General features: G+C 47.6%; 1 protein-coding gene across 4 annotated transcripts in view; it reads right to left on the minus strand.

The window, feature by feature from the left end:
* The window catches only part of WSCD2 (WSC domain containing 2), a 129,982-nt gene extending 117,838 nt beyond the window's left edge, over positions 1 to 12,144 (minus strand). Inside the window, exon 1 of one of the 4 annotated variants that reach the window (XM_021675540.2) lies at positions 11,910 to 12,144. The gene's annotated coding sequence lies outside the window, so the exon portion shown is untranslated. Of the gene's footprint in view, positions 1 to 9,845; positions 9,930 to 11,605; positions 11,659 to 11,909 lie in introns of those variants that run through there. The other 3 variants (XM_021675537.2, XM_021675539.2, XM_021675538.2) reach the window with 3 other exon arrangements.
* Between the last annotated feature and the right edge of the window lie 15,448 nt (positions 12,145 to 27,592).

The raw sequence follows: 27,592 nt of genomic DNA on the forward strand, positions 1-27,592 counted from the left end.
TGTAGAAGCTCCAGAAAGAACCCGGCCCTGCGGACCCATTTTAGACTTCTAACCTCCAGAACTGGAAGACAGTCAATTTGTATTGTTTAGAGCCGGGCATGGTGGTGTCCATCTGTAGTCGCAGCTACTCCAGAGGCCAAGGTGGGAGCATCGCTTGAGTCCAGGAGTTCAAGACCAGCCTGGGCAGCATATGAGACTATCTCTTCAAAATTTTTTTAAAATCACAAACAAACAAAAAAGAGTAATTTTTTTTTTTAAATTAGCTGGGTGTGGTGGCACTCGCCTGTAAGTCTCAGCTGCTTGAGAGACTGAGATGGGAGGATCACCTGAGCCCAGGAATTCAAGGCTGCAGTGAGCTGTGATCATGCCACTGCATTCCAACCTGGGTGAAAGAGACGCCATCTCCAAAAAATAAATAAAAAGGAAAGAAAGAAAGAGAAAGAAAGAAAAGAAAAGAATTTAAAAATCATTTTGTTCAAGCTGCTACCTTTGTGGTCATTGCTTCCCGCAGCCATCGGGAACTCATCCACTCACACTGAAGAGCAGCATGGGAGTGAATGGGGCTGCAGGACCTGTCACAGATCAGGATGTGAAAGGCCCATGTTCTAGTCCCAGCTCTGCCACGATACCCAGGGGGTGGGAGGGCTGGCCGGCTGGTGCCGGGACCCCTTCCAGAGCTGGAAGTCTTGCTCTGCTGAAGTTCACACTCACGGGGGCAGTGGTCACAGTGGCCTAAGGCTTCAGGACTGCAGCAGGGGCTGGCAGGGTGCCAGGGGGCTAGCAAATGCCCCTGGTTAGGGTGTCATGAAGGGAGAGGGCAGAAGATCTGGGCAATCCAGGGGAGAAGACACTGGCATCTCAATCCCCAGCTACCATTACCTATTTTTTTTTTTTGAGTGACACACAGGTTTACCTCTCATAATCAGCCAGTGCCCAAAATAAGGCGAACAGACAGAGCGACAGGTTGGCGTAAAAGATACTCCAGGATGGATTATGGGGAGAGGCCCTGATGCCCAGAGAATCCCCACGCCTCTTCACTCTGCTCACAGACAGTTAGGAGCTGCCTTGGCACTCTGTGATGGAATCACCTCTGACAAGACCTGAAATAAAAGCCACCCAATAGCAGTCATTGCATCACTAACTGGCACTTACGTAACCTGTACCATATGCCAGGCACCATTTTAGGTCATTGAATCTTCACTCAGCCCTTCCAGTTTTGTATCTCAGTTTTACAAATGAGGAAACGGAGGCAAAAAGAGGTTAACTCACGGCCCAAGGCCACTCAGCTGAAAAGCAGCAGAGCCAGGATTGAAGCCCAGGCAGGCTGACCCCAGGCATGACTCGGAATGGCTCCATCGTCCTACCCCGTGTATCTTCTGAGTTCATACCCTGAGCGGAGAACTCTCCATGTATAAGGTCATGTCCTCTTTACAGTATCCTAGACGCGTCAGCTCACCATCCCTCTTTTGCAGGTGAAGAAACCGAGGCACGGAAAGGTGACACCAGTGGCCTGAGATTGTGTGGTCAGTTGATGGTCTCTCTAACCCCAAGCCTGGTGCCTCCTCCCAGCTTTACTGCTGAGCCAGGTTCCTGCCTACTCGCCACTGGCTTCAGCCAGTCTGAGAGAGTTTCTGCTATTTAAAATCTACTGTGTCCCATTCTGACATTTCAGAACCTCACATGGGTTTGTTCGCTCTCAATGATGAATATTGTTCTGAGCACTTACTACGTGCTAGGCATTGTGCTGGAGTTCTCTGTGAACTCACTTATAAAACACTCATAGCAACCCTCGGAGAAGGCATTACTGTGATCCCCATTTTACAGATGAGAAAACTGAGGCACAGGGGTTAAGATACTTGTCCAAAGTTAGGGAGTGAGCAAGTGGTTGATGTGGGCTGTGAAGCCAAGCAGTTGTAGTCTAGAGCCCATGCTGTTAACTCCAACACCCCACAGCTTCTACTTTGTTTACTTTGGAGCATGCAGCACTCTGGACCCCAACCTCCTCCCCACCTGAAGCTGAGCTGAGAAAAACTCTTCCTAGGTGCAGGCACTGGGTCTGTTCCAAGTTTCCAGTTCGCAAGGGCTGGTGAGGGAGTCCTCCATAAAAATGGAAACAAGAAAAAGAACACCTCCTAGAATTGCTACAAGTCATTCAGCCATAAATTCTCTCTTGTTTGAAAGTATGTTTCCCCCAATTAATTCCACCCCATGCAACTATCAAATTTTATTTGGAGATAGACCTCCAGTGCCTAAGGTATGATCCGGGAATTCACACCTTCCTTTTTTTTTTTTTTTTCTAAGGTGGTAAACTGAGGCTGCTCTTCTCATTCTGGGACCCAAGAATTCTGGGGCTCAGATGGTAATAGGACCCACCCATCTGATGGTGCTAAGTACGGAATACTCATTCATTCCTTCTCTCAACAAACATTGAGCACCTACGACGTGCCAGTCTCATCTTGGTGCAGAGGCACAGCTGTGAACATGAAGCATGCTGCCCTCCCAGGACCATATCCATGTGTCTCCTCTGTCCTCCCAGGGGGCATCGCTACCCAGGCCCATCAAGTTGGGCTCATCTCCCAGGGCCTAGCATAAGACCTGGCAGCTCTGACATGAAATAGGTGTCTAATAAATGAGTGTTAAGTAAATGAATGAATGCACAAACATGTTTATGAATCAAGCAAATCACTAAATAATGTTCATGGAAGAGGCAGCTGAAGTTCAAAGAGAAAACTTCCTGGAGATGCCCCAGATGGTGTGAGGAGGCAGAAACTGACTGATCCATCACGAGTCCTGAACAGATGCGCAGACACTTTAGTGCTAGGAGGACTCTTAGTTATGCCCATTGGAGAAAATGACTTATCTTCTGGCTAAGATGAGCACTGTTGAGTGCTTACTCTACACCGAGCATGATCTCATTGAATCCCTGAACCCTATGAGGTAGGTATTAGTATTGCCATTTTACGGATCAGGACATGGAGGCACCGTGAGCCCACACAACCTGCTCAAGATCACACAGCCTATAAGCTACCGAGCTGGGATCGGAAGTGAACCTGCTCAATCCCAAAGCCCAGGCTCTTAGCCCTCACTTCTGGGGAACAGCAGAGTTAAATGGGGCATTTTTACTCAGCTACTGGACATGCATGAAGATGCCATCATATTTCTTTGAGGCCGGAGCATCTATTGCAGGCTGGTTCATCCAACTCCATCCACTGTCCTTTCCTGGTGGTGGGTTTTCCTGCATGCTGGCCATCGAATGACAGAATCTCACTTCTCAGAGTCCTCTCCTGCCTGGTTTCTGCATGTGCCCACCTCCCACATGAGATATAGAAGATGAAAGCAAACGTCACGAGACAGGCTGTGGTGCTGTTCCTTCTGCCATGCACAGACGAGAAGGTGCTCTGGGTTTCCGCAGCACTTGCAGCTCATGTACAGCTGTCCTCGGTATATGGCGGGTGACACTGAGGCTGAGAGGGAGCCACTGGCTGCAGTTAAGTGGCCAAGATCTAACCTAGATTTGCCTGATTTCAAAGGATGTTCATTTCTTGAGCACCTATCACGTGCCAGATACTGTCTAGGTACAGTTAGATGTCACTTATCCAACATTGTGAAAAATGAAGAGTTCTATGTAAGTGAAATTTTCAGATGCCAGAGGCTACCTACACAGAAACATTTATTAGTTTAGCCATGGGATCAAATACTTCATGCAATGAATTATTCCTTGCCCTCGGTCCTGCCTACTAAACAGGGTTTAACTGTTTCTTGGGGCCGGCACAGAGGCTGGCCATTTCCGTGTCCTGTAACATCGGGCTGGACAGAAGTTACGGGATGAGGTTGTTTGACCACTACACTAAACTCCCACACTCCGTCACTTCTGTTTTCATGCTTCTTACTTTTGGAATCTCTTCATGTTCACCCTTGTTCCCAGGCTGTCAGCTGTCGCTTCTGCCCGCTGTCACTGTGCACTCTCCACTGTTCTACACTCTCCTCATTTGCTTCTTCGATGTGCTCTAGGCCTGGGAAATCAGGTCGCTGAGCTCATCACAATGGTGTGGAGAGAAAGAGTGAACAGGCTCTCTTCTGATATGGGTGCTGTAGTAATTAAATCAGACTATTTTCTGATTGTGTTTTATAGAGAGTTGAGTTTCCAGGGTAAATGGCATACAGTTATGATGGTGATACACCTAAGAGCTATGTGAACATTCAAACTAGTCTGATTGTTCCAGAGATTCTAGGTTTTCTACCTGTCCCACCAGATAGGCTTTCAAAATGCAAAGAGCTCAGGTCACTGGAGTGTAAATGGATATTCTAGGGGCAGAAATCAGGGCCATCTTAGCCAAGTGGGGAAGAAACGTGGGTGATCCGCTGTCTCTGGAGGCTCAGAGGCTTTCCATAAACCTGCAAATCCAGAGCCCAGCATGCTCAGCCCCCAGTTCTGCTGAATAGTCTGCTTTTCACTGCCCTAGCAGGGGGCCTTCCAGCCATTCAGTCACCCAAGCCCACTCAGCCCCAGCCTCACTGATAAACCCACGTTTACCATCCTCAGGCCTGTGGGGATGGACCCTGGCCTGGTGCCTACCATTTCCAGGTTAACAAATGAGAGGGAGCAAAAGGGGAAAGCTTCCTCCGAGGAGTTCCTCAAACCATACATCACCCCTACCTGTGAAAGACAGAGCGGGGAGGAAGGGGTAGGAGTAGCTGAGAACATGGGCTTTGAGGTCAGAGTGACCTGGGCTCTGCCATGCACTGGGTCTGTGACTCTAGATAAGTGAATGAATCTGAGCCTCAGCGTCCACACGGGTCAAGTGGAGACTGAGGTCCCTTACCTCACAGGACCATCACAAGAGTCAGTGAGAGAATGGAAGTGAAGCCCCAATTACCATGCCAGGCACTGCAAACACCCCACATACAGAAGCCATGTGATCAGGAGGGTCTGCAGGTCAGGGTCCTGCAGGGCTACCTTGGAGCAGAGGCCAACACATATTAAGGCTTTAGTATATTAAGGCCAACATATGTTAAGGCTTTGTATATTAAGGCCAACATATATTAAGGCTTTAGTATATTAAGGCCAACATATATTAAGGCTTTAGTGCTACTCCAGTTAGAAAGAAAATGGAACCATAAAAAGCTGCACTGGAGAAGTCATTTGTGATCATATGTAACTTCTCTCCCATTCTATAGATGTGAAAACGGAGGCCCAAAGCGGGGAGGGGACTTGCTACAGGCCACGAAGTCAATTGATGAAGAGCTGGGGTTCAGATCTCCTCGCTTCCCACTCAGAAACTCCTCCCCCAGGACCATCGTCGCCTGCCTCCTACTGTCTGCTGGATGTTGTGTTAAATGAGCACGGAGCATCCATTTCTGGGTCTCTATCTCTCTATCTAAGAATTCTCCAGCTCACAGTCTCTGGAGTTGCGGCACCTCTTCTGAGCCTCCAGGCACTTCACCTGTGGGTGAATGCAAACGCCACATGTCACCTGACTCACAATGATTCAGCCAAGTCCATCGAATTCTTGCCTTGGTCATTTCTGTCCATGGCCCAGGACCCTGGCTTGGATTTTTAGCTCATGGGTCAGTAATCTTTTTCTATAAAGGGTCAGATAGTAAATACTTTAGGCTTTGCAGGTCATATGATCTCTGTCACAAATACTCAACATTGCTATTGTAGCTTGACAGCAGCCACAGACAGTATGTCAATGAATGGGCTTAGCTGTGTTCCAATAAAACTTTATTTACAAAAACAGGCAGTGGGCTGGATTTGATTGTGGGTCGTAGTTTGTTGACCCCTATTCTAGACCATTCCAAGCTGGGTCCAATATTTCCTCTGGGATTAGAGTAACCAATTTGTCCTGGTTTGTGTGGGACTCTTCCAGTTTTAGCACTGAAAGTCCTGTATCCTGACGAAACATCTCAGTTTCAAACAATCAGGATGGTTGGTCACTCTATCTGGGATCTGGAGGCCCTTGCTTTCTCTTATCTCTGCATTGCTCTGGCTGTGACACTCAGCTATCTCCGCCGTAAGGAGGAGGAGGAGAAAGAACAGGAGGAAGAAGAGTTATGCCTCTTGTTTATTGTGGCTTCCAACATGCAGGCACTGTGTGAAGGACTTTGCCTACATTACTTTGTTCGATCCTTACAACAATCCAATGAGGTGGAGTTGAAGTTGCTTACAGTAAAGGGTAAAGGCTGGATTGGAACTCAGCTTCCTCTGTCTCCAGAACCCAGGTTATCTTACTTCTTCCCCAGATTGTAAACTCATTGAAGACAGAGCTGGGGTCTCTCATTTCTGTATCTTCAGTGCCCAGCACAGAGTATGATGCTTAGAAGATTCTGAGCAAACACTGAATATCAGCAAATACTGATGCTGAATAAATACTTGAATGGATGCATGAATGGATGGATGGATGGATGGGTGGATGGATGGATGGATGGATGGAGAGATGGGCAGATGGATGGATCAATGGACAGATGAATAGATGGATGGTTGGATAGATGGATGGACAGACAGATGGATGGACGGACAGATGGATGGATGCACGGAAGGATGAAGGGATGAACAAATCTCACCACATTCAAATAGACACTTCCCACTTCTGTGACATGATTCGTTTCTGCCAACCAAACCTCCAGGTGAATTAAGCGGGGAAATGCTGAATGTGTGCTATGACATCAGTTACATAAAACATGTCTGCTGGCACTGGGGAGGCAATATGACATCATGGTTAAAAACATGGTCTCTGACATCAGGTGATCTGTGTGCAAATCCCAGGAAGCCTGGCTTCTGAGCTGTGTCACCTGGGCAAGTCATTCATTTCTCTAAGCCTTACAGATTATAACAGTAGATTAGATGATATACAAAGCTCCTGGCATGGTGTGTGCACCTGGTAAACACTTTGCACGTGTTACTTATTATTAACGTTGATGTTAGGATGGACAGAAAGCAAGGTAGGAACGGGACACCAACAGTGAAAAGTACTGGTGTTCATTATGCACCTCTGAATGAGTACCGGGGTCAAACAGGAGAAGGAAATAAAGATGACTTACTGGCAACTGCATCAGTTAGCTATGACTATGACAATGGCGTGTAGCAAACAACCAGAAAACCCCAGTAAGATATCATGAGAGGCATTGATTTTGCTGATCTGCTTGTGACCAGCTGGAACTTGGCTGGGTTCATCCCTTCACCAAGGTCTGGACTTAACATGTGCTCATTCTAAGGCCAGGCTGAGAGGGCAGCTCTCCACCTAGCCATGGCAGAAACACAGGTCCCCTAAGGCCTAAGCTTGGAATGGGCACACTGTCTCTTCCACTTCACTCTAATGGCCAAAGCTGGTCACATGGCTGAACCCCAAAGGGAGGGAGCAGGAGTCTAAGCTTTGCCTGCTCCTTGAATGAGAACAGCAATCATGTCTTACGGCTAAGGGCATGGATACAGGGAGGAGGCAGGAAATGGGGCCAGTGATGCATCCACCTCAATAACCAGGCACTGGCAGACCTTGAAAAGGGGCCCCACAGTGGCCCAGCCCTGCCCTCCTCACCAGCTTCTCACCTCAAGGTTCTGTCTCATCAGCTCTTGGGCAAAATCTGGAAGGCCCTTCAGCAGCAACCCTTGCAGTCCATGGGGACCAGAGACCAACCCATACCCCTCCACAGTCCTATCTTCCCAACATCTGGACCTGCTCCAGGGAGCCATTAATCTCAGGCAATTTCTTTCCTCACTTGATTTGTTTATTTAAGGAAAACAAGTTGCTCCTAATTAGAAACACTGCTGTCGAGATGTTCAGCATATCCTAGGCTGCCTATTTTCAGACCTTCTGCCTAAAATTATACCTGTGCTTTTAACATCTGCGAGTTTGCTCAGCAGCCGTCCTAAGTGGAGGCTTCTGGCGAGATAGATTTGGGCTGTTACAGAAGGTGAGGGAGGCGGGGCCGGGGGATACACCGGGCTTTGGAGCACTGCAAGGCGAAGGCACTTGGAAAAATGAGCACGCAACATCCAAATCTCTGCTCAGAGCTGGCACCAATTGCTGAATCAACACTCGGAAAGTACACGGCATGAGCACGGTTCAGTCCCGATCTTCTCAGGGAGAAGAGTGATCCTAAAGCTTCAGAGACGGTTTCTGTTTGGAAGCTCTCAGGTGTGTCCACACCCATCTACCCACACACTTGTTTATACCCCTAGAGACACTCAGACACACCCTCAGGGATGTGCATGCTTCGAAGTACACACACACACACACACACAGACATGCACAAAAGTTACACAGCTGCACAAACAGGCAAACACACTCAGAAAAACACATGTATACCCAGAGGTGTGCAAAAAGATACAACACCACTCAGAAGTCCACTCATACATGAGACGTGGACAAAACTTACACTGGAACACACAAAAGCACACCTTCAGAGACACTCACATGCACACAGACACACTCAAATGTACACTGCAAGTGACACACCCAGACAGACACTCAGAAATGCACACATACACACGGAGATACGCTCAAGTATGCAACACTACACAGAGGCATATACACTCAGAAACACCTGTGTAGATGCCGAGAGATGCATAAAAAGTTCACACTGCAATACACACAGGCACACACCCACAGAAACACACACGTATGCACAGACACAATCAAATGCACACTCTAATGTTCACAGATATACATGTTCAGAAACTCAGACATACACACAGAGACATTCACAGAGATTATACCACAACAAACAGATGCAAGACTCACACACAGAGAGACAAGCAGTTGTGCAGTGCTACACACACATATGCCCATAGGGACACATATAAAGGTACATTTAAAAACATACAGATACATAATACCTGTAAGTGCGTAGCATGAATTCACATTCACATGGCTGTATGCACATGTGTGCACTCACACATATGCAGGCATTCAGGAACACCCACATGGACATACAAATAACACACACAGCTATCAAAACATGCACCAGGCAGACACGCATAGCTTCTTAAACATGGGTATTTCTGCACAGACCCCCTACAGCACACACACATACATCTGTGCAAGCATGCATCTGTGTAGCTCAGACACACATGACTCACATATATACAACTGCTTAACATTCACAAGCACCTACACATACCCCCCATTGCACCGATTCACACATGCACCCATTCTCTTGCAGGCATGTACACACACACTCATAAATCCATAGACATGCACATCCACACATACATCCATCAGACACCAAGTACACACTCACACTGACACCATTTACATTAATCCACACACATGGTTCTCATGTAAGTTATGATCACACAAGCACATGAGCACACACCTTCATGAGAGTACACACATATGCACACATTCACACGCACTCCTTACTCTACCATGAAAGCAAAACTGTTCATTTTCTCAGAGTCTTAAAAGTCAAGTCTACAGACCAAGCAAGCTCACAGTGGGACTGCTTCTGTCACTGATGAATTCACTCCATGTCACTGGGATGGGGTCTCCCTTCTCCACTGATGGTTGCAGCATAAACCCAGGGCAACCCACAAGCCTCAAAACCATGCAGAAAAAGATCACACTGACCACTCCGCTGCATTCCGTCACAATTTCAGCATTCCCTTGTGTGTGCATGCACACGCACACATGCACGCACCCGCACGCACACACACACATACACACACTGCTGTAAGACACTTCTTTCCCCAGCTTGACTTTTCCTGCCAAGAACAGTAGCCTTGTCTGCCCGGCATGGGGTAGTTCTCAGGCATCAGCTGGCTGAGTGCCCTACACTCAGACATTCTGAACTTCTCTGTCCTGGTCCCTAGACAGCTGCAAGTTGAAGCCATGGAGACTGCCTACCTCCAGCTCCTGATGTCCTGGCGATGCAGCAGCTGGGTGCAACCAGCGCTCGCAGACCACCCTGGGCTCCCCACTAGGAGCGGCTGGTCCCTAGACAGCTGCAAGTTGAAGCCATGGAGTCTGCCTACCTCCAGCTCCTGATGTCCTGGCGATGCAGCAGCTGGGTGCAACCAGCGCTCACAGACCACCCTGGGCTCCCCACTAGGAGCGGCTGGCTGGTCCAGCAGAGATTTTATGAGAAAGCAAAGCGGGGGGCGGGGACTGCAGTGTCAGGTGATTGGAGAGAACACGGGGCCTGACATGCAGTCCAGATCACCCGGTGCTCGGTGGGACGGGGTCAGCCTCCCTTGGGAAAACGGCACCCAGATATCTGCCCACACACAGGACCCGAAAGCAGGTAGCCTTGGTGCTGGCACCGTTGAGCTTTGCTCTTTGCTAAACTCCACACCCAGCACCCTCTAGGCACCATCTCAGTCCTCGAAACAGCCTGCTGAAGTAGGAACTGTGAGCTCCCCATCCTACAGCGGAGGACCCACGGTGTGGAGCGGGAAGTGACTGGTCACACTTACATATGATCTGAGACCTAAATCTCTTAAATTCTAAGTTAAGATCTTTCCTGGGATTATGAAAATCTCATCAGTGACAATCACGCAGGGTCATAGAGCATCTGAACTGAACTGGGACCTCTGAGGATACATGTAATCTCTTCATTTTTGAGAAGCAACAACTGAAGCCCAGAGAGGTCTAGTGATTTGTCCAAAGTTACACAGCAAATGAGACCCAACTTGAAGCTCAACCTCCTGACCCAGACCCAGGGATTTTTCCAGGACATCAAGCACCAGATTCTGACATCCTGGAGGAATTATTGGGTTTCGGCAGCCTAGGACACAGCTCCTAACTTGGCCTGAGAGTGGAATCCCCCCTCACACCCCAAGAAATGTCTTAAAAACAACATAGCAATGCTACTCCCCAGAGACAGATGCCCAGTACCAATAGGTAGCACCATGCCATCTACGGGGCTGTGACCACAGGGGCAGCTCCAAAATGATCCTCAGAGACCAGGCAACCTCCGTGGAGCACGCTTTTTACTAACAGGAAAAATCATCTAGCCAAACTCATGAGCTGTGTTGGCCTCAGCAGAGCCTCTAGGGGCCTGGAGAGTGGGGATGAGAATGCCAGGGGCCCCTCTCCACGTGGCCCTTCCAGCTCCTTTTCTGCGAAAAGTTTGCACCTCCCCAGGCTCCACTAGGAATGGTCTCATTGAGCAGCCCAGGAAACTTCCCCCTATTTTTTTTCTCTCCTAAGGAGCAGCCCCTTGAAGCTGTAAGAACTAGGAAGTCACCTCCACCCTTCCTAGTGGTTCTGCCAAGGTGAGTTGGCTCTTTTAAAGATAACTGGGGCTGCCGGAAGGGCTTGCAAGGAGGCGATCTGGCTGAGTGGGTCCCCTAGTCTCTAGTTCCCTCTCTGTCTTTACACACCCCCACACCCACACACACACCCCCCACACACACACACGTCCCAGAATGGACATAAGCAAATCTGCAAAGCACTCTGCACAAAGCCCATTGCCCAGGCAGCTCTGGCTCTTGGTATCAGATGACAGGCAGCCTCATTCAGCAGAGTATCACCCCCAAGAAGCATCTCCTCCAGCCAACTTGGAAATATGACTAGCTCCCTCTCTCTTGGAACTCTGCACTGACCATAAAAAGGGTGATTCATAAATCAAATTTACGGGGCCCACTGCCTCCCCGCTGGCCCACCTCCGCGGGAGAAGCTCTTGAACGCATGCCTGTAGGGGGCACAGGAATGCCCAGAGGAAGGATGCCTGGATGAGCCGGAATGTCCCACCCTCCGCCAGAGGAGAGAAAGTTTGTCATCTACGCAGAGCTGGGCTGTCACCACTCTGGGTTCTTTACTCGCCAGCTCTGGGCGCTGAGACCCCAACCTGCGGGGAGGCGTCTGGAACGCAAAGCCCAGATCCGGGGGCAGAAGACATTTCGCAGAAGCTCCGCGCCCCGCTCCCTCCTGGAGCCCTCTTCCCAATCCAGGCACCTGAGCCCTTACCTGAAGGGTCTCCGCGACTTGCAAACTCTGCCGGCGGAGCTGAGCAGGCGCCCGGGGTCCCTCTCTGAGACTCCCGCGTCCCGCTTGGCGCGCCCGCTCTGTGGGCGCCTTCCCGGCTGCTGCAGTGGCTTCAAGGAAAGCGGAGCCTGGATTTCCTTTCTCGCCACCAAGGCTCCTCCTGCCGGGCCCTGGGGCTATTTCTCCAGGTCTGGCTCAAAGGGCATCCTCCGCGCCTCCAGCGGGAAAGTGGGAGAGTGTGCGCCCTGGATTGCAGCAGCGGCGACAGCGGTGGCCGGGGACGAGGAGGCGGTGGCGACGCCAGCCGGCGAGCCAGGGAGGCGGGCGGAGGCGAGAGGAAGTGAAAGCCGGGCTCCTGCGAGCCTGGCTCTCCGGCGGGCGGCACTGCGGGTGCCCCGAGCCGCGGCGAGGCCCCGCGCGGGCACCCGCCCGGGGATGAAGATGCCCGGGCTCGGTGCGCGCAGGGCACAGGCTGCCGCTCGGCGCGGGGCTCCGGCCGCCTCGCTCTCGCTCGCTGCCTTGCCGCTGCCTCCTCGGCTGCCTGGCTCGCTCCCCTGGACTTCACGTCTCCAGCCCTAGCTCCCCGCGCCGCTGCCGCCGCCGCCAGCAGCGCGCCTCAGCCCGGCGCGCTCCTCGCACGGTGCCACAGCACTGCCTACCGCTTAACTCCTTGCATGCCACCTGGCCCTCCCGCAGCCTCCCGGGGCGCCGGGCAGATTCGGTGCCAGGCCGGCTAAGCCTATCGGGCAGGGGCCTCAGCCTTCCAGCCTCAGTGTCCTCGTCTGTAAAATGGGCTCGAGACCCAAGCCCAAGCCACAGGGTCGCTGGAAGAATTCACTGAGCAGATTACGCAAAGTGCCAAGCTGCGTTACATGGGGAGTATGCACCCCAAATGGCAAAAAAGTGCTTGCTGCTGCTGCTACTGTTGTCGTCCAAGAGACTTAGCACTGTGCCTTGCAAATAGTAAACACCTAATAAAGCACAGTTTTGGTTTTTGGTATTTAGTTTGTTGTTTTAACAGGTGGTTAAGTTTTAGCTGTGTGACCTCTGGGTGATCACTCGCCCTCTCTGAGCCTGTTGCTTTCCAAGCTCTGTGACCTTGGGCAAGTCACAGTACCTCTCTGAACCTGTGTGTCCGCATCAGTAAAGTAGGGACAGTAATGCCCTCAGTCAAAGAATTCCCAGAGAAGCTCTAGCAGAGGAGCCCAACTCATGAAGGGGCAGGGCACCTAACGAGAGCTGGACATCTTTTCTTTCTTGATCTGGTTGGTAGCTCCACAGGTGTCTGTGACAAGTCATTGAACTGTGTACATTTACATATCAAGTGCTTTTCTGTATTTGGGTTAAATCTTAACTGTTTCCTTTCTGAATGACAATTCTTGAGCAAAACACAACTGGGTTATTAAAGTGTAGGCTCTGTTACTCTCTGGTTGTGTCACCTTAATCAAGCTATTTCATCTTGAGGAGCCTCAGTTTCCTCATCCATAAAATGGGAACAATGATAGTACCTACTTGATAGGTGATATAAGTAGGTACCTACTTACATCATTGTTCAGTTCTTTTGCTGGCCTTCCAAACTAGGAGATTATAATTAGCTGTAAAAAAAATAAGCAGTAAGGTTGTAGGATTTTCATCTAAAACACACATTTTGCTAAGAAGGGATGAAGTCTGTTTCTTCTAGATCTAACCATTGAGCACACTTTAAGAATTAAAGGGTTTCAAGCAAAATGGCAGATATCAAGCTTGAGGCCTGAACTGAACCAGTATCTGCAGGTACTGATCACAGATTCAACAGTATTTTACATATCTCCATAGTAAAGAGGTGTCTGAGAAATAACCAAGAGAACTAAGTTTGAATCTCTGCAAGAGTTGCCAGGTAAAATACAGGATGCCCGGTTAAATTTTTAGTATAAGTCTGAAATTTACCTGGGATATACTTTCACTATTTTTTTTACATTGTTTACTTGGAATCCAAATGTAATTGGGTGTCCTTTATCTTATTTTGCTGCATCTTGCAATCCTAACCCCATAATTACCAGCTGTGTGTCCTGGGATAAATGGTTTAACCTCTCTGGCCTTGGTTGCCCAATCTGTAAAATGGGATGAAAAGCCTTTTCTAATGTTGACAAGAGAATGAAATTGACTAAAGTGGGTGGGTGTTCCCAGTGGCACATATTAAACCCTCCACATTTGTTCCATACACTTCCTGTCAATCATCTGCCTCCCTCTTCTTCTGTTCTTCCTCTTTTTTCTACCTTGTCTTGAGGTTGCCAGGGCTCTGCACAAGCATCATTCAGGCCTTTTGCTGGCCTTCCAAACTAGGAGATTATAACTGGCTGTAAAAAAATAAGCAGTAAGCTTGTAGGATTTTCATCTAAAACACAAACACAGTTGATTTTGCTAAGAAGGGATGAAGTCTGTTTCTTCTAGATCTAACCATTGAGCAAACTTTAATTTTTGCTAAGGGCTTATGCTCTACCCCTACGTACCCCTGGCATGATTTGTGTTTCAGATTTCCAAGAGAAGCCTCTCTCATTGCCTTTTATGTCAGCTCAGAATTTTATTGCTTCTGGCTAAAGCCTGTTGCAGGACTCATGGAGGAGGGAGAAGAAACAAAGCAATCTTTGAAATAAATTATAAAGAGCAAAACAGGGTGATGTAAGAGAGTTTCCGAGCATTAAGATCAGCCGACACCTCCGAACTACGTTCATAAAACGAGTCACTACTCCATACATCACTGTCATTTGAACCACAGTGTCTAAAAATAGGATTTGCTCTAATTTCCTCAGTAGCTGGAACAAATGGAGAGAATGTGCAAGTAGTGAGTGGGCTGTGTGGAGCGGTAAGTAACTTCCCTTAGATGGTATTGCTCTAGAGTGGAAAGAAGAGGACTCGCCTTCAGAAATGTCAGGCTTATCCTGACAGAGCTCAAAGGGCTGAGATGAAGGACTCTGGAGTCAGCCAGATCTGGAATGGAGCCCCAGCTCTGCCAACTCCTAGCTGGGTGGCAGTTAAGTTAACTGACCTCTCTGGGCCTTATCTTTTACAAAATTGAAAGAATAGTATTTTAACCTCTCTGGGCCTTATCTTTTAAAAAAATTGAAAGAATAATATTTGTAACTTTAGGAGCATTTTGTGCAGATTAAGCAATAGGCACATACAGACAGTTTACCACAGTGCTGACCATACAGGTTATTATGCACATGAGCCATGATCTGTCATTTTAATGATTCCAGATGGACAATATATATCCAAGGCAAAGTGTGGATGTCATTTGTTCAGGGCACTGGAGAGAATTCCAGTCCTGGAATTCAAGTGTGTGTAGGTGCCAAAGGTTTTTTTTTTTTTTTTTTTTTTTCCAGGCAAAAACAACTGACTCACGTTACTGTGAATATGTGAAAGGGAGAATGAGGTTGGGAAAAGAGAGTTTTGTGGGGTCGCTGTGACTTTTTCCTAGGGACAGATATACACTGAAGGAGGTCTTTGAATTCAAGGAGCTTGGGCGTGATGTCCAAAATAAGCTGGTCATTCCCTCCACAGCCCTGTGTTTCTCCATCGTCCATGGAATCTCTTTGCTCCCTGGCCCCTCCAGTTATTCCATCTGACAGAGGTTGATGCTTATTCTCCCAAGCAAACTCCTGGAGATCAAGAGTTGTGTCTCGTAACCACTTATCTGTTCCTAGCACTCAACACAGGGCTTGGCACATAGTAGGTGCTCAGAAAAAAGTTGATGAATGAATAAAACTGTCCAGTATTATCATAGTTCTGTACAGATTAGAAGAAAACCTGGTATCTTAGTCTGTTTGGGCTGCTATAACAAAATATAGTAAACTGGATGACTTATAAACAATAGTTTATTTCTCATCATTCTGGAGGCTGGGAAGTCCAAGGTCAAGCAACTGGCAGATTTGGTGTCTGCTGAGGGTCTGCTTTCGGCTGATTTATAGATGATACCTTCTTACTGTGCCCTCACATGGTATAAATGGCTAGCTAGCTCTTTGGAATCTCCTTTATTTGGGCACTCATCTCAATCATGAGGGCTCCACCCTTATACCCCAGTCATCCCCCAAAGGCCCCACCTCCTAACACCATCACCTTGGAGGCTTGGTTCAACATGTGTATTTTGGAAGGACACACATATTCAGACCAGAGCCCCTGGTATGATCAGGAGAGTTCATCCATCAAAATTCCAGTATACAAATGCCGAAGAATATATATTGCAGCACTTTTTAATAGTGGAAAACTGGAAAGAATCTAAATGCCCATTGAGAAGAGAATAGATGGATCAATTTCAGTCTATTCTTAAAGGAGAGTACCATGCAGCAGTGAAAATTAATGAGCTAGAACTCTATGTGTCATCACAGATAAATCTCAAATACTATAGTGTTGAGTGGGGGGAAAAGAGAGTTGCCATCGAACGCATATAGAATTTTACTATTTAATAACATTCAAAACCTGAAAAGCAATTCAGTATATTTTATGCATACATATAGCAAAATTATAGAAACATAATGGAATGATGAACACTCAATTCAGAGGAGAAGTTAGCACAGCTGGGGAAGAAAGTGGTTTGGGAGGGTTTGCAAAGAGCTTTAAGTGTGTTTCTCATGTTCTGTTTCACAGAAGTTTGTTATATTATTCTTTGCACTTTTTTATATGCCTGAAATATTTAATTAAAGAAAAAAGAACGAGGCCACTGCTGAGAGTCAAGGCCAGAGTGGAGCTGGCCTCATTTCTACCCCCATTCTGATGTTTGTTGGCTGTGTGCCTTGAGCATGGGATTTAACCTCTCTGAGCTTCAGTTTCCTAAACGTTACAATTCTTCCAATGTGATTTCCTTGAAGAATTAAATGAGATAATCTGTAGAAATTGTTTAAAGCAATATAAACACTCAACAGATAACTATTGTCATCATTATTAATCATCAACAGCAAGTCAATTTCAAATTATGTGAGGACTGGAAACACCTCAGAAGATCATCCGTCGCTAACGTTTCTTTACAGGGGAAATCCCTGAGACTAATAAGATTAAGTTGTCCAAGGTCGTATGAAATACTCCATGTGCATGGATGGTCCTCCTGGGTGAGGTACTCTATAAGACTTCCACTTTAATGTGCTTCCCACAAAATCTACAGAAACCTTGACTTCATTCCAGGGGACCAATGACAGTCAGACAGCAGACCTGCAAAAGTTAGGCCAGAGAGGCGGGAGGATAAGTGTAACTTCAGGAGTCCTAACATGGTGTCACCCCTTTTCTCAATCCAAAATGTATTTATATCATCTTGAAAGAGATTAAGAGTGATAATGTTATGAGGCCATCCTTTTCTAACTAAAATTTTAAATAATAAAAATATTTGACTCAGCCTGGGCAACAAAGTGAGATCCTGTCTCTCTCAAAAAAAAAAAAAAAAAAATACAAAAATTAGCTGGGCATAGTGGGGTGTGCCTGTGGTCCCAGCTACTCAGGAGGCTGAGGTAAGATCACTTGAACCTAGGAGATTGAGGCTGCAGCGAGCCAAGGTCATGCCACTGCACTCCAGCTTAGGCAACACAGCCAGACCCTATCTCTAAAAAGAGTTTGAAAATTTGATACTTAACACAAATGGGCATATGTTTTCACAAAAATACACATCCTAGAATGCACTATTTGTAATAGCCCCAAACTGGAGCCAAATGTCTGTCAGTGGAAGACTGGGTAAATAGAGCTGAATTCATTCATGCTCAATCTATTCAGCATGCAAAGCAGGCATCAAGGTGGAATTAGGAGTGCACAAGGTGTACTGGAGGAAACTTCCATTGGAATATAGTATCCCACGGAATACTATACAGCAGTAAAAATGAATGAAGTATGGCTACCATACTACCATACAACCACATGGATGAATGTCACGAACAGAATGTTAAACAAAGGAAGCTAGACCTGGGGGAGCACACGTGGTCTGCTGCCATTTATGTAAGTTCAGAAATTGCAAAACTAACCAAGCTTCTAGAATAGTGGTTATACTTGGGTGGGAGGTTGTTACTGGAAAGAGGATAGCAGGGCAGGGAGGATTTCTGGGGGCTGAAATATTGATCTGGGTGCTGGTTACATGAATGTGTTCTTTGTGAAAATGCATCAAGCTATACCCCTATTTGTACACTCGTGTACATGTTAGACTGCAGTTAAAAGTGCTTTTTAAATGTAAAAATTCTCAAATTTCAGTATTTTAACCTTTATCAGTTACTGATGACTAAGTACGGTCCTGGATGGAGCCATATAATAAGGGTGGTAAATGTAGGACTCTAAATTAGCGTCCCCTCCTAAGCCTTGACCTTGAACATACCAGCCAGAGCCAGCTTTCATTTCAGGCTCTCTGAAAAGAGGATTGTTTACGTAGAACCAGGCCAGGTGGAGACAAGAGCCATTGCTCTGGACATGTGATCCAGAGGGACAAGCAAACCACCAAAATTATCTGATTTGGCAGATTCCTGGGCTCAAATGACCCAGATAATGGTCAAACTGCCATAGTGACACCACACATTGCAGCCAAAATATCTGCAAGGTGGACCCTTTCATTGGGGCCATATTTGTAGGCAGAGAGAATAGATGCCTCCCTCAGGTCTCGTTTCTGCAAGAAGAGCCGTGGGAGCTCTTTGAGAGACTACAGAGGCCACGGAAAAGTAAGGCAGCCTTGGACACCCGAGGGGCTCCTGGTAGGCCTCCAGCTCCTGCCATCCTGCCCTGTGGCTCCTCCCACACCCTGGCCAGAATGCACAAGGCTCTGAGTCATTGAGCATGGATTATTTTATTTAATCCAACAGCCTCGGAGGGAGGTAATAGCATTATTTACTTATTTATTTTGCAAGGGAGGAAACTGAGGCTCTAATGAGTCGCCCAAGTGTGAACACCAGAAAAGAGTGAAATCATGTATTAAATCATTTATTTTTGAACTGATTCTTTCCTCAGCCACGCCCTCTCCCACCCTTCCTTTCCCCAGGAGCACTGCTCCCCATGACTTGCCCCAGCTACTGAGGCATCAGGCCTCGGTGTGAACCTCACTTCTGCAGGCTGCTCAATCCATTCAGTCCTCTGCAAAGCAGGCACCAAGGTGGAATTACAAGCACAGATTTGCTGGAGGAAACCTTCATTGGAGGTGGAGGTTACAGAGAGAGGGAACCAGATTGAGCCGAGTACCTTCAGACTGTGATGCAGGTCTGACACCTGGGAAGGGAGTAGAGGAAGGAAGGAAGGCTATGCAGAAAGAGCCTGACTGCAGCACAGCCCTGAGAAAGTCCTGGCCAGCCCAGCAGGATCCTGGAGAAGACTGCTCTTTTGTCGGTTTGGATTCCCAGGTTAGGCAGGGATGGCCCAGTCTGCTTGTCTTCAGTGGACCATGGGTTTACTCCAAATGTTCTACAGAAGGCGAACATGAGCATTAGTTTATTCAGTTAATTGCTTATGGAGTGGGGAGCAGAGTGTCTCTTAAGAGCATCCATTATTATTGCATGGCTGTCTTCCCCTCTAGACTATAAACTCCACAAGGGCAGGAATCATCCTGTTCAGAGAGCAAGCCTGGCAGAGTAGACGCTCCATGAATATCTATGGACTGACAGACTCTTCTGACCAGTTCCTCTGTGTCTGTTGATTGCCACACACTTCCTTAAAATATTCCGTGCAGTGTATTTTTTTTTTTTTTTTTGAGAGGGAGTCCAGCTCTGTTGCCTAGGCTGCAGTGCAATGGCACTATCTTGGCTCACTGCAACCTCTGCCTCCTGGGTTCAAGCGATTCTCCTGCCTCAGCCTCCCAAGTACCTGGGATTACAGGCACCCACCACTACACCTGGCTAATTTTTGGTTTTCAGTAGAGATGGACTTTCACCATGTTGTTCAGGCTGATCTCGAACTCCTGACATCAGGTGATCTGCCTGCCTCAGCCTCCCAAAGTGCTGGGATTACAGCTGTGAGCCACCACACCCAGCCCCATGCAGTGTATTTTAATGACATAGGTGAGGGATTAGATGTTGGATCTGGGTTCAAGTCTTAGACCCAGCTCTTCCTAACTGTGTGACCTTAGGCAGGCCATCTCACCTCTCTGAGGTTTGGTTTACTCAACTGTAGAATGGGGACAATAATCTCTACTTGTGGAATTTTTTTGAAGGTCAAATGGTATAACAGTATTTTTGTCATTATTATTATGATGAATAGACTTATCATATGTAGATCGTCACTTTCAGTATTTCTGATGATTCCATAAACTATAAGGCCACAATCTCTAAAATATGAATATTATCTTGAAGTATATTTTTATTTCCATGGACAAATCATATGCAGCATACATTAGCACATCTCTTGCAGAGAGGAACAGTACTGAGCAGAGATTACCTTTTAGCGTCATTTGTTATCTGTTCAGTTACCTGTTCAAGCCTGCCCTTGAATGCAGGTTCCATATCTAATTTGTCTGTGTATCGCTAGCCTTAGCAATGGCCTTACACATTGTAGAGACTCAATACATGCAGGTTCCTGACCCCCAGCTGGAGCCACAGCCACATGCCACATGCCACATGCATTTGTTGATTTAATCCTTGCAACAGACCCTCATGGCCAGTATGGTTTCCATCCTGCAAATTGAAAAACTGAGGCCCATGAGGTGAAGTGACTTCCCCAGACTCACAGAACTTGTAGGTTTCAGGCCTAGGTCATTCTGGTCCTGCCCTGGGGATCTTCCACTGGGACACCTGGCTGTCAGGGCTGGTAAACGGGTCAATCCTGGATGCAGTGTGAAATGTAGCACGATGCCCTCATTCTCTCAGGAGATTCCAGCCTGGCCTCCAGAGAAATGATCTTGGAAAGCAGCCTCCTCTGGCACGTTCCAATTTAGACACAAAAGACTACTGGGAACTCTGAGAGCCATAGGCTCACAGGCTGGATGATTTTTACCTTGGAGTTTGTAGGACTCAGCCTGACCTGATTACAGAACTACTGCAAGATGCTTCAGTCTTTTGAATGTTATTTTTCCCCCAGGACTTCACTGTTCAAACCTTTTCCATGTGAATACACTTATGAGCCACAGCCCGTTAATAACAACAGCAACATTTACTGAGCTCCTATTCTGCGTAGGTCCAGGGTCCACTGATCCGGAGTCCTCACATTCATTTTAGCCTTGCACTCTCACTACTGCCGTGAAAGGCAGGTATTCCCCAGATGAGAAGATGGAGGCTCAGGGAAACGTTAGATCACCTGCCCAGTGTCAGTGCTGGGAAGCGGTGCAGCTGAGATCCAGACATAACCCAGCCAAGGTCTGAGCAAGAGACAGGGAGTCCACCCTCAGGCAGCCAGAATGGAGCTTGCTGTTCCGCCACCCACCTCTGAAGCAGGAGCTTTTTAAAGACATATGGAGACGTCGTTGTCCTTGGCACCCTGCCTCCTCTTACCATCTTGTCCATTCCCCAAACCCAGCCACAACAATCTTTTAGAACACACACAGCTCTGGCTACACCCCGCCTCTGCTTAAGACCTCCAAGCGGCTTCCCAGCACACACAGCTAATTGCTCAAACTCCTCCACTCAGCGTCCAAGGCCTTTTGACATCTGGCTTCAGGTCCACTTCTGGCTGCATTTCCACAGCCCCCCTCCACCCTCCAGGGTGGATTCTCCATGCCTCCCCCCATGCCCTACTCCTTTACCGCCTTGCCTTTGACTGGTTTCCTCTCTTTGGAACGCCCTTTTCTCCCTCCCGTTTTTCCATTCAACAAACTCCTGCTCAGCCTTCTGTTTCACATGTTGCCTTCCTTTGGGATGCCTTAGTTTCTAGAACCCCATGGCCTCACTAATATAGCAGGGTCAGGGAGAATAGACGAAAACTGGTGTAGCCAGTTGAATCTTACTATCCTCATTATGCCTTTTGACATGATCAAAGAAGGCAGCTTTGTATCCATGGTCTAGTGCAAAGAAATACATCACAAAAACCATTTTCATAAGCTCTACACCCTTCCTCTCCCAGCATGCATTTGTTGTTCTATTTGCCCAGCAGAGCATATCTCATCTTTGTAGGAACTCCTGCTCCCCACTTCAACACATGTGTCTGGAGGAAACCATCCCTGAATGTAGATGTAGATGGGATGCCCTTGACCCTGGCTGGGCCAGTCTTAGAACTCCATTGCCCTGGCCACAGTGATTGGTCCAGCAATTGGCACATGACTCAAGCCCAGCCAATCAGAAACCTTCCCTGAGAATTGTTCTAATTGGTCTTGGTGGGTGTTTTGAGAGCTCCCAGCTCAACAGGGGTTTCAGTAGCAGAGTGGCTAGTGGTCCTGCACTCATGGGAAATAAAGGGGAGCTGTACATGGGTGTCTACAGAGTGCCTGTCATGAGGTACATATTTTACCTGGCAGATGACCTAATGACTAGCTGTCTGACCTGCGACCAGGGGATCCCTCACATGGGAAACTTGTTTCTATTGGCAGACACCCTGTGGCTCTCATCTGACCTGCAGCCAGTTTATCCTTGTCTGATCATCATGTTGGCACTGGGATCCTGACCTTCTGTTTTACCTGGTGTCCTTGGGGCAAACCCAGACTGGGGCAGCCCCTAGTTCTTCAAATGCAAGGTGCAAATTTAATACACCACCACAAGAGGAAACAAGTTCAAAATTTTCTACTAGCAGATCCAGGGCAAGGAAGGCAAAATGAGCTGGGAGGACAGTCTTCTGTCCCCAGGTCATGCAAGGCAGAAATGAAGACTCAGGCAGAGAGAGAGAGAGAGAGAGAGAGAGAGAGAGAGAGAGAGAGAGGAGCACATGGTGTGCAGTACATACAAGGGAACACGGTGTGGGTCACTTTCAGTTTGCAAGTAAATGCTTGAAAGTCCCCTTTAAATGATTCAACAGGAAAGTGGGGAGCGCAGTTGCTAGGCAGGGCAGAGTCCTCAAATTCTTATCTTCAGTCACTTGCTCGAGCCATCTGGGTGTGGTGTAGAACTGGAAACTATGTCAGGAGTCACCGAGCCCTGCTTCTTCTTTGAGAAAGTTAAACTTGTGTTCAAAGCAGATGCCGAGGCAACATAAATTTGTCAGAATTCACTACAATGGAAAACAGCTCTATTTGATGTGGTTATGAGGCTCTGAGTTTGGAGGTGCAGAGCTACCTGTGATGTTAGTTTGAGCCCAGTGGGGAAAACTATCCTGAAAGAATGAATGCAGACAAAAGGGGAGAGAAAGAATATGTTGCTGCATTAGTTCCTGCATCTAACCTTCCCACCTCAAGACCAGCTACACACTTGATCTTTCTGCAATTTGGGTCAAAAGAACCAATTGGCAGGCCTTTGGTAGGTTCAAGTTTAAGGTGGGTTTCGGTGTCACTTACAATCATAGGGTTCTGACATGTAAATGGTTTAACACTCCTTCTCCAGTTTTATTATGCCATAATGTCATCAATAAATATTTATTAAGAATCCAGTGTAGACCAGGCACTCTGCTAAGTGATGGGACACAACAGTGAGCTAAAGATATGGTCCCTGCCATACAGAGCTGACAGGCTGGAGCTGCACAGTCCAATGCAATAGCCACTAGCCACTGTGGCTATTTAAATTTGAAATAATTAAAATTAAGTTAAATTAAAAATTCAGAGCAAGCAAACAAATGATCTGATTAAAAAACAGGAAAAGGATCTGAATAGACATTGCTCAAAAGAAGACACACAAGTGGTCAACAGGTCTTTGAAAATGTGCTCAACATCTCTAATCATCAGGGAAATGCAAATCAAAATCCCAATGAGCTATCACCTCATACCCATTAGGGTGACTATGATCAAAAAGATGAGAGCTAACACGGGTTGGCAAGGGTGTGGAGAAAGGAAACACTTGTACATCGTTGCTGGGAATATAAATCGATACAGCCATTATGGAAAACAATATGCAGATTCCTAAAAAAAATTAAAAGTAGAACTCCCATATGATCCAGCAATCCCACTTCTGGATATCTATCCAAAGAAGATGAAGTCAGTAGGTTGAAGAGACATCTGCACTCTCCTGTTCATTGCAGCACTATTTACAATAGCCAAGATATGGAATCAATCTAAATGTCCATTGATAAATATGCCATATGGTGTCCACTTCTTAATTCAGTATCCACTCCTCCAACCAAACGCTTAGGTTCCTCCCCTGATTGCATGCTTGTTTCATCTTGGTATGCTCAGATGAACACACCATGGAATATTATCCAGCTTGTAAAAAGATGGAAATCCTGTTGTTTGTGACAACATGCATGAACCTAGAGGACATTACACTAAGTGAAACAAACCAGGCACAGAAAGAGAAATACTGTACCGTCTCACTTATAAGTAGAATCTAAAATAAAAGTCAAACTCACAGAAGCAGAGAGTAGAAAAGTGGTTGCTAGAGGCTAAATGGGGAGGGGAAATGGGAAGATGTTGGTCAAAAGGTACAAAGTTTCAGTTAAGCAGGATGAATAACTTCTGGAGATCTAATATATAATGTGGTGACTATTGTTAATAATAATCTATTGTACACTTGAAATTTGCCAAGAGAGTAGATCTTAAATATTCTTATGTGCTATAGCTGGCCTGGAGCCAGAACCTGAGCAATGCCATTTTATATGACAAAGCTGTATCTCCAAAAATGAGTTGTAATAACTGCCCCATTCTCTTTGCAATAACTGCTGACTTGGTTTCTGTAAATAAGACTGCTAGTCTGCTCTGGATAATGTCCACTAGGTGAAGTTGTTTACCTTTCTCATCAGTAATTGACAGAATTACTGGCCTTTGCTTATCAGAATGCGCAGCCCAACCTAATCTCATCTTGGCCCCTGTGAACTAAGATCTGTAAATTCCACTGCTACCCAGATAATGTGTAAACTAATGTTTGTCTTGACTTTTGTAAATCATTTATGTAGCAATTAGAGTGACAATAAGCCCCCGAGCCCTCGGAATGTCCGGAGGCCCCCACCCCCGTCCCTGCCCAGGAGATGATTTACAGAACCCACCAGCCCTCGGAATGTCTGGAGCCCACTGATCCCCCTCCCCGCTCCTCAACCCCACTTCCAAGGTGGTCTTTCGGGTATAAAAAGCCTTGACACTCTCCCCTCAGGGCCGCGGGTTAGAGAGACGTGAGTCCTCCGTGGTCGCCGGCAATAAAGACCCTGCAATTTGGCATACTTTTGTCTTGGTGAGTTATTTTAATCTCGCATCCCAATACTACATTATTCTGGGGGCTCGTCCGGGATATTCTCTCATCACCAGACAAAAGCCATCTCAGAATCTCGTCCGGGTGGCCGCTTCCGCCTCGGGGGTCTCTAGGGGAGGCGCCCCCTGAGCTATCTCAGGGCCCCGGAGTGCCACCGAGGAGGCAAAGCGACTGCACGGCCGACATTCACCCAAAATTCCTCAGGGTCCTAAAAACCTCCGGAGGTGAGTTTAATCTGGGAACTAGTTCAGAGGAAGGGCCTGAGTCGGGGGACTGACGAGTCATTGCAACTCTGACCTGGCAAGCCTCACCGAGACGTCGCTTGAGGCTTTTGGTGGCTGGCACAGTGGGTGTCAGCCTTCTGGTGGCTGTCATAGTGGGTGGCAGCCGTCTGGTGGCTGGTGCAGGGGGCATCAGCCTTTTGGTAGCTGGCGCAGTGGGCGTCAGCCTTCGTGTGGCTGGTGCAGGGGGCATCAGCCTTTTGGTAGCTGGCGCAGTGGGCGTCAGCCTTCGTGTGGCTGGTGCAGGGGGCATCAGCCTTTTGGTAGCTGGCGCAGTGGGCGTCAGCCTTCGTGTGGCTGGTGCAGGGGGCATCAGCCTTTTGGTAGCTGGCGCAGTGGGCGTCAGCCTTCGTGTGGCTGGTGCAGGGGGTACCAGCCTTCTGGTAGCTGATATAGTGGGTATCAGCATTCGATTGTTTTCCGTAACCTCTGTGTGAGTGAGAGAGTGAGTGTGTATATATGTAGTCCCACGGCTGAAAAGCTACGGGGCTTGTGTGGGCCTTCACCCGCGGTTCCACGGGGGCGTCATATGGCATAACGGTGATTCACCACAGAGCTGTCCTACCCGGACTTCCATCCTGAGGTGACCTGGCCTGGGGCTTATACAGGTACATCTTTCGCTAAGACGCCCCTGAAATATTCCTCCGGGAACGTGGCCGGGCAGGCATCTGACTGGTCTCCCATCTGGGGGGCACCTACCCTTTGTCTGTCACTCTTGTATGTGGTCCTGTCCTGTTTGTAAGTTTGTCAGTTTTATTAGACTCCTGCTAGCAGACATACACTGGTTCAGGCCATCTTCCCTTGAGGTAGAGGATGTTTTACAGTGGTTGATGGACCTCTGGATGCAGGGAACTTTTATTAATAACACTCCAGCAGAAATTACTCTTCTTCCTTCTTTGTCATCTTTTTCTTCTATCACTGAGGCCTCACTCTTTCTTCTTTCGCCATGTGGCAGATAGTCTTAACTGTAGTTGTCTTTATTCTCTTCCTTGTTATAATCACTGTGGCCTGTAAATTCTCCCAGCCACCTCCCCCGGGAAAAGAGTATCTTTGCCCGTGCTGGGTCTGATTCCATGTCGGGGAGGCAGTTGTGCCCTCAACACCTCAGAAGTAGTTTCTTTGGGGCCGTAGGGAACAAAGCCCTAAATCAGAGTCTACGAGTGTTCTTTCTCAGGCTGGGGTGGAAAAACTGGTAACTGCCTATTCTGTCAGAAAAGTGTCCAATGTTGTTACGGGCAGTGCCCAACGGTACATCACAGGGAGAGAGGGAGAGAGAGAGAGGAGAGAGGAGAGGAGAGAAGAAAAGAGACAAAGAGGAGAGAGGGAGAGAGAGAGACAGGAGAGGAGAGAGACAGGAGACAGAGAGAGAGAGGAGAGAGGAGAGCAGAGAGACAGGAGACAGAGAGAGGAGAGAGGAGAGCAGAGAGACAGGAGACAGAGAGAGAGGGAGAGAGAGAGGAGAGAGGAGAGGAGAGGAGAAAAGAGACAGAGAGGAGAGAGGGGGAGAGAGAGAGGAGAGAGGAGAGGAGAGAGACAGGAGACAGAGAGAGAGGGAGAGAGAGAGGAGAGAGGAGAGGAGAGGAGAAAGGAGATAGAGAGGAGAGAGGAGAGGAAAGAGACAGGAGACAGAGAGAGAGGGAGAGAGAGAGGAGAGAGGAGAGGAGAGGAGAAAGGAGATAGAGAGGAGAGGAGAGAGACAGAGAGAGAGGAGGAAAAAGAGGGATTTGATTTTTTTTAGGGTCCCTGTGTGAAGGCGATCAAAAAGCCACAGGGGCGGGAATCTCGCAGCTGGCCTAGCGGCTGCAAGCTCCGTTTTAAACTGACACAAAAAGCATTTTTTTTTCTCTTTCTCTCCTGTCAGCCAGAAGCCCCCCCCTGGGTGTGAGGCAGGCCACACCGCCTCAGGGTGCAGCATTTGCATCCCGAATCTGGCTTTAAAAAGCTTTCTAACCCTTTATAATGCAAGTGACTTGTTAGTGCAGTTAAAATTGGCTCTCTGCAACAGAACTTTTCCATTTGAGTTGGCTTAAAACAAACAAAGAAAAAAAGAATAGCTAATACAGGTTCCAGGACCCCGAGAGAGAAAAGAAAGAGAAAAAACAACAACAACAACAACAACAACTAAATAGGCTCGTCACAGTCCCGACCATGCACCCCCCTCCAGTGCATGATGGCAAATTTTAAAACAGGGTTCTCTAGCCAGTATGGG

This window comes from Aotus nancymaae, unplaced genomic scaffold (genome assembly GCF_030222135.1).
Source record: "Aotus nancymaae isolate 86718 unplaced genomic scaffold, 86718_ANA_hifiasm-v0.15.2.pri h1tg000021l, whole genome shotgun sequence".
Classification (NCBI taxonomy): Eukaryota; Metazoa; Chordata; class Mammalia; order Primates; family Aotidae; genus Aotus; species Aotus nancymaae.